The sequence below is a fragment of the Pelobates fuscus genome, chromosome 6 (genome assembly GCF_036172605.1).
Source record: "Pelobates fuscus isolate aPelFus1 chromosome 6, aPelFus1.pri, whole genome shotgun sequence".
Classification (NCBI taxonomy): Eukaryota; Metazoa; Chordata; class Amphibia; order Anura; family Pelobatidae; genus Pelobates; species Pelobates fuscus.
The window spans coordinates 298,458,135-298,471,158 of NC_086322.1; the positions used below are offsets into that span (position 1 = coordinate 298,458,135).

Genomic DNA, 13,024 nt, shown 5'->3' on the forward strand with positions numbered 1-13,024 from the left:
GGCTAAAAATATTCAGCATACTTCAATGCACCCATGCTAGTCATACCAGCCATCTCTTCTTGACATGCCTATTATTATTATTATTATTTTATTATTTATATAAAGTGAGAAAAAAAAGTATTTGATCCCCTGCTAAATTATGAACGTTTGCCCAGCGACAAAAAAATTATCAATCTATAATTTTAATGGTAGGTGTATTTTAACAGTGAGAGACAGAATAACCCCCCCAAAAAAATCCAGAAAAACATATGTCAAAATGATTTGCATGTCAGTGAGTGAAATAAGTATTTGACCCCTTTAACTTGGTACTTGGTGGCAAAACCCTTGTTGGTAATCACAGAGGTCAGACATTTCTTGTAGTTGGCCACCAGGTTTGCACACTCCTCTTTGCAGATCCTCTCCAAGTCATTAATGTTTCGAGGCTGACGTTTGACAACTCCAACCTTCAGCTTTCTCCACAGATTTTCTATGGGATTGAGGTCTGGAGACTGGCTAGGCCACTCTAGGACCTTAATGTGCTTCTTCTTGAGCCAGTCCTTTGTTTCCTTGGCTGTGTGTTTTGGGTCATTGTCTTGCTGGAATACCAATCCACAACCCATTTTCAATGCCCTGGCTGAGGGAAGGAGGTACTCACCCAAGATTTGACGGTACATGCCACCATTCATCGTCCGTTTGATGCAATGCAGTTGTCCTGTCCCCTTAGCAGAAAAACACCCCCAAAGCATAATGTTTCCACCTTCATGTTTGACGGTGGGGATGCTGTTCTTGGGGACATAGGCAGCATTCCTCCTCCTCCAAACAGGGCGAGTTGAGTTGATGCCAAAGAGCTTGATTTTGGTCTCATCTGACCACAACACTTTCACCCAGTTCTCCTCTGAATCATTCAGATGTGCATTGGCAAACTTCAGACAGGTCTGTTCATGTGCTTTCTTGAACAGGAGCACCTTGCAGGCGCTGCAGGATTTCAGTCCTTCACGGCATAGTGTGTTACCAATTGTTTTCTTGGTGAGTATGGTCCCAGCTGCCTTGAGATCATTAACAAGATCCTCCCGTGTAGTTCTTAGCTAATTCCTCACCGTTCTCATGATCATTGAAACTCCACTAGGTGAGATCTTGCATGGAGCACCAGACCGATGGAGACTGACCGTTATTTTGTGTTTCTTCCATTTGCGAATAACCGCACCAACTGTTGTCACCTTCTCACCAAGCTGCTTAGCGATGGTCTTATAGCCCATTCCAGCCTTGTGTAGGTCTACAATCTTGTCCCTGACATCCTTGGACAGCTCTTTGGTCTTGGCCATGGTGGAGAGTTTGCAATCTGATTGATTGCTTCTGTGGACAGGTGTCTTTTATACAGGTAACGAGCTGAGATCAGGAGCACTCCCTTTAACCCCTTAAGGACACATGACATGTGTGACATGTCGTGATATACTTTTATTCCAGAAGTTTGGTCCTTAAGGGTTTAAGAGAGTGCTCCTAATCTCAGCTCGTTACCTGTATAAAAGACACATGGGAGCCAGAAATCTTGCTGATTGATAGGGTATCTAATACATATTTCACTCATTGACATGAAAATCAATTTATAACTTTTTTGACATGCGTTTTTCTGGATTTTTTTGTTGTTGTTATTTTGTCTCTCATTGTTAAAATACACCTACCATTAAAATTATAGACTGATCATTTCTTTGTCAGTGGACATTCTTCTTACAATTCTTGCAACCTAAAGTTTGCATTTCTTTGCCAGCTCATGATGATTTGGTGTGATTTGTATTCACACTGTAACGGAGCTGCCTGTACCCTGGCTGAGTACCTCTGCCAAGGACCGCTTCCTAGCTGGAATGGGACAAACCGCAGCGCTTCTGCCCCCCAGTCGCTGTGACTTGACTGGGGTCCTGGAACCTCTCCGTCCTTGAGCAGGCTCGGGGACTAGCTCTATCCACTCCCAGGGACTGGACGACACACAGTCCTGGGAGCTGTAGTCCTTACAAGGACTTTCCACGCTGAATCCTCCACGCTGAAACAAGCTGGAACAGTGATTTTCCCTTTCCCCTACCAGTGAATAGACGACACATAGTTCTGGGAGTACAAGCTGGAATACTTTAATATGGCCAGATGACCTGCTTTTATACAATAGTCCCTACATGGGGTCTCCCACACAAAACAACAGGGAAATTCCTCCCAGGTTCCTCTGTGCCTGAGAGATAATTACCTGAGCAAACCGTTACAAGTTAATTATCTCTCAGGGACAGAAAATATAACAATTTTCAAAACACCCCAAAATAGACATAAAGTACATGAAAACCCCACAAAAGTCACATCCCCTGATAGCCCCTGATCAGTGTGGACAACATTTCCCAAAATCACCCAGATTGTTTCAGGGGTTCGGGTTTTTTCATAGAAAGTCATGTTTTTGACCGACCACACATGTGGCTTAAACCCAAAATAGTTCCATTATATCAGTGCTAGCGGTCGTTCAACTTCGGTAACATAGAAACGAATAAAATACCAAACTTAGTCTCTATTTGAACTGTGGAGCTTGTTCCCCTCATCCAGAAGAACGATTACACCGAACAGTGTTCTTCTAGGATCTACAGAACCGAACGCAGGCAATGATGGAAGTCCAGCGGTGTTCGGGAGTTTCAGTGTCCGATTTTAGTTACATGAACTTGTCGACCAAACACCGCTGCCTGCATTCATGTGAACAAGATGGCCGCCACCTCGTGGTCGTTCATATGGATTTCAGCCACCCAAACGGATTATTAGAACACTGTTCCAAGGTGTTAATAGGGGTTAACAAGCTCTTCGATGGTCCCTGGTTGTGCGGTTGTTCGGTTCCCGAATGGTATAGGAAAATTACATGAACCATGCCATTTAAATTGTCTTTTACAAGTTTCCCTGCAGGGCCCATAGTCTGTGGGCAGGAGGCTGGCAAGCAGGCTCCTCCAGGAGCTTGTGGCAAACTCATGTGCGAAGAGGGGTTTGTCACAGACACCATGATTGCTGACACATTACTGCTTCTATTTAATGTCAACAAAAGCCTTACTCAGGCCTAACAGCTGCATCCTTCTACTTCAAGCATGTCAAACTCAAAGGCTAGCACGGACCAAATAAACAAGGTTTAAGTTAATGTGAGCTATAAAGAAAAAAACAGCAACTCCCTCTTCTAAACCCCAACACGCCCTCTACTAAACCCCAGTCCCCCCCTCTACTAAACCCCAGCCCACCTCTATACTAAATACCTGTCCCCCCCTCTAGACTAAATCCCACTCCCCCCTTTCTATACTAAATCCTATTCCCCACTCTACTAAATCACGGCACCCCTCTCTACTAAACCCCTGCCCCTGTTTGAAAAAAAGAATAATTATGAGCTAACAAGCAGACTCCACTCACATTGCCACTGCCAGAATGCCGGAGTCCAGCCTCTGGTATACCCCCAATGGCACCATCTGCACCCTGTGCCAAAGCGGATCCTCCCGCTACTCCTTGAAATCCTGTGAAGGTGGAGCACGTTGACGTCACGCCTGAATGTGATGTGGCGTTGCGTGTTTCTGTGCACCTCCAGGTCCTCCACTGTCCAGCCACGGCCTTGCAACACTGACCAACACACACTCACTGACAGACACACGCACTGACACACATTTACACATTCTTGCACACACTCACAAATCATTTTAATTATGGCTCCCTACCTTTAGGAGCTGGTGTGTAGCCTCTCCCTGGGGTCTCCCTTCCTGCTCCTCACTGCTCCCCGACTCGCGCAGTTTAGAGATGCCAGATCGGAATGACGTCATATTCCTGCACCCGACATTACTAGAAGGCGGCGCGAGGGAGCAGTGAGGAGCATGAAGAACAGGCTGAGCTCCCTCACTGCCTCCAGCGTCCTCTACTCCCCGGCCGGGTACATTATAGTAGAGTAGGCACCTGCAATGTGGGGAGAGCAGGTGCCTACTCTGCTTTAACATGTCAAGCTCGCGGGCAGCATGCGACCTGCGGGCTGCGAGTTTGACATGTTTGCTCTACTTCTTTCATTGCTCTATATGTTTACTTGAGTGGCAGTTGTAATATATAGTTTTATTTTGAAGTTACAAAATAGTTACTCTCTTGTTGCATTGTTTCATATAAGTTGCATATCTCTTAACTTTCTATCTCTTACTTAAAACATATAAATACACTACCGCATGCTAAGAAATTGTTGGTTTACAGTATATTCAGTAAGATTTATTGAAAATGCAAATAGCAGAAGATTTTATTTTGAGTTAAATCTTACGCTATTTAAAGTATCACCTGGGAAATATTGGAAACATCAGGAAACCAGTATTTACTATTCTGTTTTACTTTTCTAAAGATCACAATATGTAATCCACTATTTACAGGTTTCTGCTTATTTGTAATTATTTGTTTTATGTTTCGTTTGACAATACCAAATTCCATGATGTATGGATATATGTGTCTTTTATTGTACTGCATTTTTACATTAAAGTGCCACTGTTGCCCCCCTCCCCTCCAAAAAAATGAATATTTATTTAAAAAAAAATAGATGAAAATGTATGAAATACTAATTTTTACAGTGTTGGAATTTCACTGAAATTCTAAACCAGTCAAGAGATATGCTATGCAAAGTATGGACAGAGCTACCACCGTCTAGAAATGCCATCTGCAGGGATTTGGAGCTGTTTATGGAGGGTCTCCTGGTATCCCCTGTAGACCTCAGTGCTGCATTCTCCCACACGCAGAGTGAATAGGACCAGCCGGAGGAAAATGTCCGTGCACACGAGGGACAGGTTCAGGTTAGAAAAAACTCTCACTTTTACCTGCCCCCCAGCCACTGGATTTGGTAATAGTTTCTGAATTTCACTATATTAAAATCTGTGTTTATATCATCGCCTTGGAGTGTAAAATTTCTCACTAATTTCTTGAGGTTGCTGCAATGCAGCTATACAAATAATACGGCTGTGCAGCGCAGCCACGCCAAAACCACATCATCTTTTTGCAAACAATTGGTGCCAGATTCTCATTCACCTTAAAGGAACACTATAGCATTCAAAACACATACATGTAGGAGGCGCAGACTGTGAATTGGCTGATGGGATAGTATGTATGAAGGCGCAGACTGTGAATTGGCTCATAGGATAGCATTTAGGAAGGTGCAGACTCTGAATTGATTTCTGGGATAGTACGTAAGAACAAGCAGACTCTGAATTGGTTGATGGGACAGTATGTAGGAAGGCGAAGACTGTGAATTGGCTCATAGGATAGCATTTAGGAAGGTGCAGATTCTGAATTGAGTTCTGGGATAGTACGTGAAAAGAAATAGACTGTGAATTGGTTGATGGGACAGTATGTAGGAAGGCGCAGACTGTGAATTGTCTCATAGGATAGCATTTAGGAAGGTGCAGACTCTGAATTGAGTTCTGTGATAGTACATGAGAAGAAGCAGACTGTGAATTGCTTGATGGGATAGTATGTGGAAAGGTGCAGACTGTGAATTGGTTAATGGGATAGTATGTATGAAGGGGCAGACTGTGATTTAAGTTCTGGGATAGTACGTGGGAAGGAGCAGACTGTGATTTGGTTAATGGGACAGTATGTGGGAAGGTGCAGATTGTGAATTGGTTAATGGGATAGTATGTATGAAGGAGCAGACTGTGAATTGGTTAATGGAATAGTATGTATGAAGGGGCAGACTGTGAATTGGTTGATGGGATAGTATGTGGGAAGGTGCAGACTCTGAATTGAGTTCTGGGATAGGACGTGGGAAGGAGCAGACTGTGAATTGGTTAATGGGATAGTATGTGCGAACGTGCAGACTAAATTGGTTGATGGGATAGTATGTAGGAAGGTGCAGACCGTGAATTGGTTGATGGGATAGTATGTAGGAAGGTGCAGACCGTGAATTGAGTTCTGGCATAGTACGTGGGAAGGTGCAGACTGAATTGGTTAATGGGGTAGTATGTGGTAAGGTGAAGACTATGAAGATGCTGATGGGATAGTTTGTGGGAAGGTGCAGACTGAATTGGTTGATGGGATAGCTAACAGAACAGAAAGTTTGCTCTTGAAGGGGTTAGAACCCCTTCAGCCACTTACCTTAACCCAGCGCCGGGCTCCCTCGACACTGGTGACCTCTTCTCCCCCTGCCGACGTCAGCTCCCGAGTGCAACCGAATTTGCACATGCTAGGCCAGATTACTCAATTCTTTCCTATGGACGTCCAGCGTGAGTTCAGTGCGATTTTCACACTGAGAATCCAGCTACTAGAGGCTGGATTACCCCTCAATGTAAACATTGCAGTTTCTCTGAAACTGCTATGTTTTCAGCTGCAGGGTTAAAACAAGGGGGACCTGGCACCCAGACCACTTCATTGAGCTGAAGTGGTCTGGGTGCCTATAGTGGTCCTTTAAGTAGCTTAATTATGGCTACCTAGACAAGTCATTATTAATGGTGGTTTTTGGCGCTGTCTGCCTCCCATAGATATGAAATGTCAGCATGGAGATTACAAAGGGAGGGGTATGGAAGGATAAAGTGCGGAGGGCTGTTATCACCAATTATCCTTCCTATTTCTGGAACTTTGACCACATTCGAAGAGATGTCAATTTACAGCCTGTAATCTCTAAAACCGAGCAATCAGTGGCCTGCCTGAAATAAAGGTGCAAAGCAGAAACACCTAGGATTATTCACTAAACCCAGAATTTTGGGAAATAAACAGGGAAATTAAGCAAGACAATAAATAAATAAATAAAAATTTCGTTTAACTATTTTGGGTCAAAATCTGCAATTTCTTTGTCACCTTTCCACAGTTCGTGTTTTGTGTAAATAAATGCATCATGCTTGCAGCATGTATTTATATATAATAATTTCTTTTTGTGACAGACCGCCTGCACTCCAAGGGTACCTCTGTCTGGTACCGCTGCTTCCTAGTACTTGCGAGTACCATAAGTACTGCACTGGAACACCATAATCACTGTAAACCCCACGAACCGCCGCAGCTTGGTTGGGGATTTGCCGTCCTCCACCCACCCTGGACCCAAGACCAGGATCCAGCTTCCAGTAGGTAGACCTCTTCTAGTCCAGAGAGCTTAGTAGGAACAGCTCTTAGAAGAGCTAGTGATTATACTCAGGGGATTATTGTGATATAGCAATCCCCAGAGAGTAGTTCTCCAATTCCCCAAACATGAGCCAAGACTTAGCCACAGCTGGCCTTTTATGCAAGTCCTCATGCAAGGGAACACCCACGTGGACCTTGTGGGGGACAGGATGACAATTGTTACAAACCAATCAGAACAGTAATTAAATGTACGACACTCCCACAACAAACATACAATCCTTCCCCTCTGCCTGTGAGATAATTGGATCAGATACTGTATTAACCCAATTATCTCCAGGCAGAAAAAACACATATTTTACTAAACCCCAAAAGTACCCCAAAACATATCCCCATAAATCTTACATCCCCTGATAGCCCTGATCTGGGTAAACAACATATCCAAAAATCATCCAGATCAGAGCAGGGATTCAGGAAATTCCTGGAAGTCCTATTTTTGACCCATCGGCAAACTGGCAAACAGGCCCCTCCAAAAGCCAGTGACGAGGTTACTTTCGTCACACTTATATAATAAAGCGCTGCATCCAATCTGTGTTAGTTTTAGTCTAGTCTTAGTCGACTAAATCTCCAGTAGATTTTAGTCGACACAACTAAAATCTAATGTATTTAGTTAAAGCCTTTCTATCTGTCTCTTTTACCCCTCTGGGTGTCTCTCTCCCAAGTCCCGGTCTGTCTTTTTTGCCCCTTCTACAGCACCTTTGTGTTTCTTTGTATCCCCCCAGCCCCTCCGTGCATCTCTTTCTCTCCATAGCCCCATTTGTGTGTCTCATCCCCCAGCACCATATCTCTTTCTCCGGCAGCCACTCTGTCTCCTTGTGTCCCCCAGCCCCTCCATGGATCTCATCTTCCCCACGTGTCTCATTCCCCCAGCTGCCCATGTGTCTCAATTCTCCCCCCACCTTCTTCATGTGCTTATTCCCACCCCCCCCAGTCCCTCCATATGTCTCATTCTCCCAGCCCCCCCATGTGTCTCATTCCCCCCAGCCTCCTCATTTGCTCCATTCACCCAACCCTATTATTGATGTGCCTCATTCTTTAAGCCCCCCATGTGTCTCATTCACCCAGTCCCCATTGTGTGTTTAAATCCCCCAGCATCCATGTATGTAATTTCCTCTTCTCCATCCCTGATATGTCTTACCTGCCAATTGTGAAAGAAAATTCCAATTTAGTTTTAATCATAGTCTTTTGACTAAAAGCCATTTTAATTTTGTCGTATTTTAGTCATCTGAATTGTTTTAGTTTTAGTCTAGTTTTAGTCGACTAAATCTCAAAACTTTTAGTCAACTGAAATCTGATTAAACTTGTTAGTCGACAAAATTAACACTGCATCTAATAATAGCAGTGTCTGTGATATGTGCATTACTAACAATGTACCCAGGTAAATTCTAAATTTTTTTCAATATTGGAAACCCATAATGAATGTAAACTCGCAGTTCACTGTATGTTTAATTGTATTTAACTAACCTCCCACACAGAAGAGATTTGTTGTGTGGCCTTCCCCCTTAAGAAGGGTAAATGACTGGCCCTGCAGAGAGAATTATCTTGTCTGTCTGTTCACTCATATCACTGAATATGTTGCCATTAACTGTCTGGATGAGTCTATAATCTAATAATAGTCGTTATCAGGGCTTGTGGCATTTTATCAATTTGGGGTCAATACTGGCAAATGCATTGCTATCATTGTAAACAGGCCATGTAAATTTTGTTTTAGGTAATGTAAAATTAGCAGGTTTTATTTGCGCAGGGTCACCAACAGAAAGATAAGATTTTATATAATAATTACAAATCTACATACGGTCCCGCTGGGGGTCATCTGCTTTGTTGTGTTTTTCAAATGGTATATAATATTCCTGTTAATGGTTATAGGTGTAAAGGAAGTGTGGCTATTAAAGGACAGTACCTCGAACTATGTGTTTTCTGTAACAGCAAACCCTTGTTCTAGAGGCTAACAAGTCCCTGTTAACATCTTCCTGTTTAACAGCTTTTTGCAAAAAGTGCCCTTCTGGTGCATTTTCCAGCCGTATGGACAAAGTGTTACTGTAGCTGTGATACTGATTGTGACTCTAGATATCGCAGCAATCCGTTAAAAATTAATGTGCGTCTCTCCCACCCTTACACTGAAAGGGCAGCAGCAAGACCGCTACCAAACAACATCTCAGAGCTCAAAAGGGAAGCAAAAATATTAAATAAAATAGCCAGGCAGCCGTAACACAGCATGACATTAAACTTGATGCCTGGAACATAACTCCCAACTCCGATGTCCTGAGAATCGGGACCAGTGACTCGATGTTACCAACTCTGACCCAAAGGGGGGGATCTGCCCAAGTTCATAGCATGTTAGCCAGATGTGAATAAACGTCAGGCTGCCCGTCGACACTCAGGCAGGCCCACTGAGGATAGGACATGCAGGGAGCACTGTTTCAGTGTTCCCTGCATGGTCCTCTTCCCTGAACATAGCACACGCACATCTATTGATCGGATTGTGCTATGAATGTTGGGTTCAAAAGTGGGACGGATTAAGGTGGTACAGGACCCAGAAATCAGATAGGAGGCATGAAGGAAGGTTTCTCAAAGGGCACCAACTTAATACAATAAACTATTATATGCTGCGACCTTGGATCAATAGAGAACCAGCGAGTGTTCTATGTGATTGGCAGTTGTGTGTTTGTGATGTTTTTAGAACCGATACCAATAATCTGTGAATTTAGCCGATAATTTATACCGATATTCTGTGTATTTAAAGTTTTGGGAAAAAAACAACAATTTTTACACAAATCTGCCATTAGATGAACATGTTTATTGTTAATGTTTAGTTTTGTAAAATCTTTCTTTTTGATTGTTAAATAAATAATACATAAACAAGTTAACCCATTGGCCATTATACAGAAAAAAACATGTGTCCCCTCTCCTCTGCTCTGTATGACAAAGATGAAAACCATTCCTCATTTTACTTGCATTTCTCCCAGCAGCATCATTCTCCCCCTCCCCTGTAATTTCATCTCAGTTCACAGCTAAGCAACAAAATCTAATTTTATATTTTATTTTTTACTTGGCTAAATCCAATCCACAATCCTGAATCCACAATATATTACACGTATTTGCTGCTTAGTTTGACTTTTGCAAGGCATTACAGCATGTATAAGTTATATGTGTGAGAGACAGACTCAGTTTTTTTGTCTACTATGGAGTGCAGAATCCTAAACACCCACAGTGTACAAACCATTCCTGAACTTTGACTTCGAAATTAAAGTTGTATAAAAGCCCCTGCGATCTTCATTCTGCGGGATATACTATACTCATGCCCTGTAGGATGAAGATTTTAGGGGCCTCTTATATTCGTGGCCTGTAGGATGAAGAGTTTAGTGGTCTGTTATAGTTGTGCCGTGTAGAATGAAGATTTGGGGGCCTGTTATAGTCGTGGCCTGTAGGACGAAGCATTTAGAGATCTGTTATAGTCATAACCTGTAGAATAAAGATTTTAGGGCCTGTTATAGCCGTGGTCTGTAGAATGAAGATTTTAGGGGTGTGTTGTAGTTGTGCCTTCTAGGATGAAGATATTAAGGGCCTGTTATAGTCGTGGCATGTAGAATAAAGGTTTTAAGAGTTGTTTTTAAGAGCTGTTATAGTTGTGCCATTTAGGATGAATATATTAAGAGCCTGTTATAGTCGTGGTCTGTAGGATGAAGATTATAGGGGTCTGTTATAGTTGTCACCTGTAGGCTGACGATTATAGAGGTCTGTTATAGTCGATTTTAGTGACCTGTTATAGTTGTGCCTTCTAGGATGAAGATATTAAGGGCCTGTTATAGTCGTGGCCTGTAGAATTAAGTTTTTAAAGGTCTATTATAATCGTGCCCTATAGAGTGAAGTTTTTAGGGGTCTATTCTAGTCGTGTCCTGTAGAATATAGATTTTAGGGGTCTATTATAGTCATGCCCTATAGAGTGAAGTTTTTAGGGGTCTATTATAGTCGTGTCCAGTAGAATGAAGATTTTAGGGGTCTATTATAGTCCTGCCCTGTAGGATTAGGATCTGAGGGATCTGTTATAGTCATGCCTAGTAGAATGAAGATTTTAGGGGTCTATTATGGTCGTGCCTTGTAGGATGAACATATGAGGGGTCTGTTATACTTGTGCCTAGTAGAATGAAGATTTTAGGGGTCTATTATGGTCCTGCCCTGTAGGATTAAGATCTGAGGGAAACTGTTATAGTCTTGCCTAGTAGAATGAAGATTTTAGGGGTCTATTATGGTCGTGCCTTGTAGGATGAAGATATGGGGTGTCTGTTATAGTCGATAGTGAATTACATTTTCTTAGACAAGTTGTGGAAAATCAGTTTTTCTATTTTGAACTTCCATTCTATATCAGCCTCGAAGGTTGGTGAATACAATATTTAATTTACATAATAACAGGCGCTTCACACAATTTACCTAATCTCCTTTTTTCTGCACGAAAAAACAATCCACAAGGCAAAATAATTTACCAAGATTTAAGGTTTAATATGTAAAACATAGGACGGATTTCCAACCCTCTCTGGACCCTGCATAAGTGAGTATGTAAAACGGCATTCCTCCTCTAACTCATAGTTTGATCATATACATACAATATTGAGATTATTCATCTTTTCTAGTCTCACTTACATAGAATCAACATGTAAAAGCTTTATGGGCCAATCCATGCGTGCCTCCCCCACCCTTCTTTTTGAGATTTAGTAGATGATGGATCCATAGATATAGGTCATTGTCATTGCTTTATGGACTCTGTCTTCTGTTGATGGCTCCGGAGGTCCTCTACAGCTGTGTCAGGGCGATCAATGCACAGCTGCAGCTGGTTGAAGGGGACCAAATCCATTGAACTGTTGATTTGGTTCCATTTTACCAGCTTTAGCAAAGCATTCATTGAGAGAAGATTTTTCAGGCGTTTTGGAGTTCAAACAAGCAACCAGTCCAAAGAACGGTATGGATACATATAGACTAGTTTTTAATACATTTACCCACTTCTGGAATTACTAACAAGATTCAACATTAGTGGCATTTATTTCTGATTACGTAGGATAAAAGCCAGATAAAAGATTTTAGTGTCTTTTTCTTGAACACTGACCTATTTATTGGCACTAGAATCTAACTACCCCTATATAATAGGCAGCCTTTTTCTCAGCAAACTTACACAAACTCTTCATCTTGTGTGTGTGTGTGTATGTATATATAACACATGTCTTAAAGTGGTTGCTTGTAACATCTTAAAGAAGGAGGGTGATTTCATCCACTAAACTCCAAATAGTAGCAAACTGGAATCAGAATGTGAAAAACAAGGCAAAATATTTGATAGGGAAAATTCTTCAATGGATATCAGCTAAAATCACAGTTTAGTTGGAATATTGGCAATTTGGACAATTAATTATTTTAGTAAAAAAAACTTACAATACAGGACTTTCAAACTCTGGCTCTCCTGTAGTGTGTGTTGGCCGTAAGAAAACAATGCTTAGATCTATGACGTATCTATGATTATGCACAGAAAACACTGCGGTAGGTGAAAATTTTAAAACCTTTTAAAGAGGAGCTGTCACCTCAACAAGAGAAAAACTCATCCCTGCCTTTAGTATATGACAGGATCTTTCAGCCATATACATGCACCTTGGGTCAGGCAGTGTTTGAATGTGACAATTATTAGGTCTCATGATGTCACTGCACTGTGCAGGGAGTGAAGCTGAGAAGACCATAGAGACTAACCATAGAGATCAAAGAGACTATAGAGGTATCCATACACTGTCTGTACCAAGGTGCATGTTTATGGCTGAAGGATCCTGTCATATACTAAAGGTAGGGATGAGTTCCTTATTTTTTTTTTATTACATATACTTCATTTAACAAAAAGGCTATTTCCTTTCAAAACGTGATGAAAAAAAATCATTATATTAAAAAAGTGTTG

At 41.9% G+C, this 13,024-nt stretch overlaps 1 long non-coding RNA gene across 4 annotated transcripts in view; it reads right to left on the reverse strand.

Moving 5' to 3' along the window:
• LOC134615148 (uncharacterized) overlaps window positions 1-13,024 on the reverse strand; it is a 133,168-nt gene that overhangs the window by 91,490 nt on the left and 28,654 nt on the right. The gene's annotated exons all lie outside the window — the stretch shown is intronic.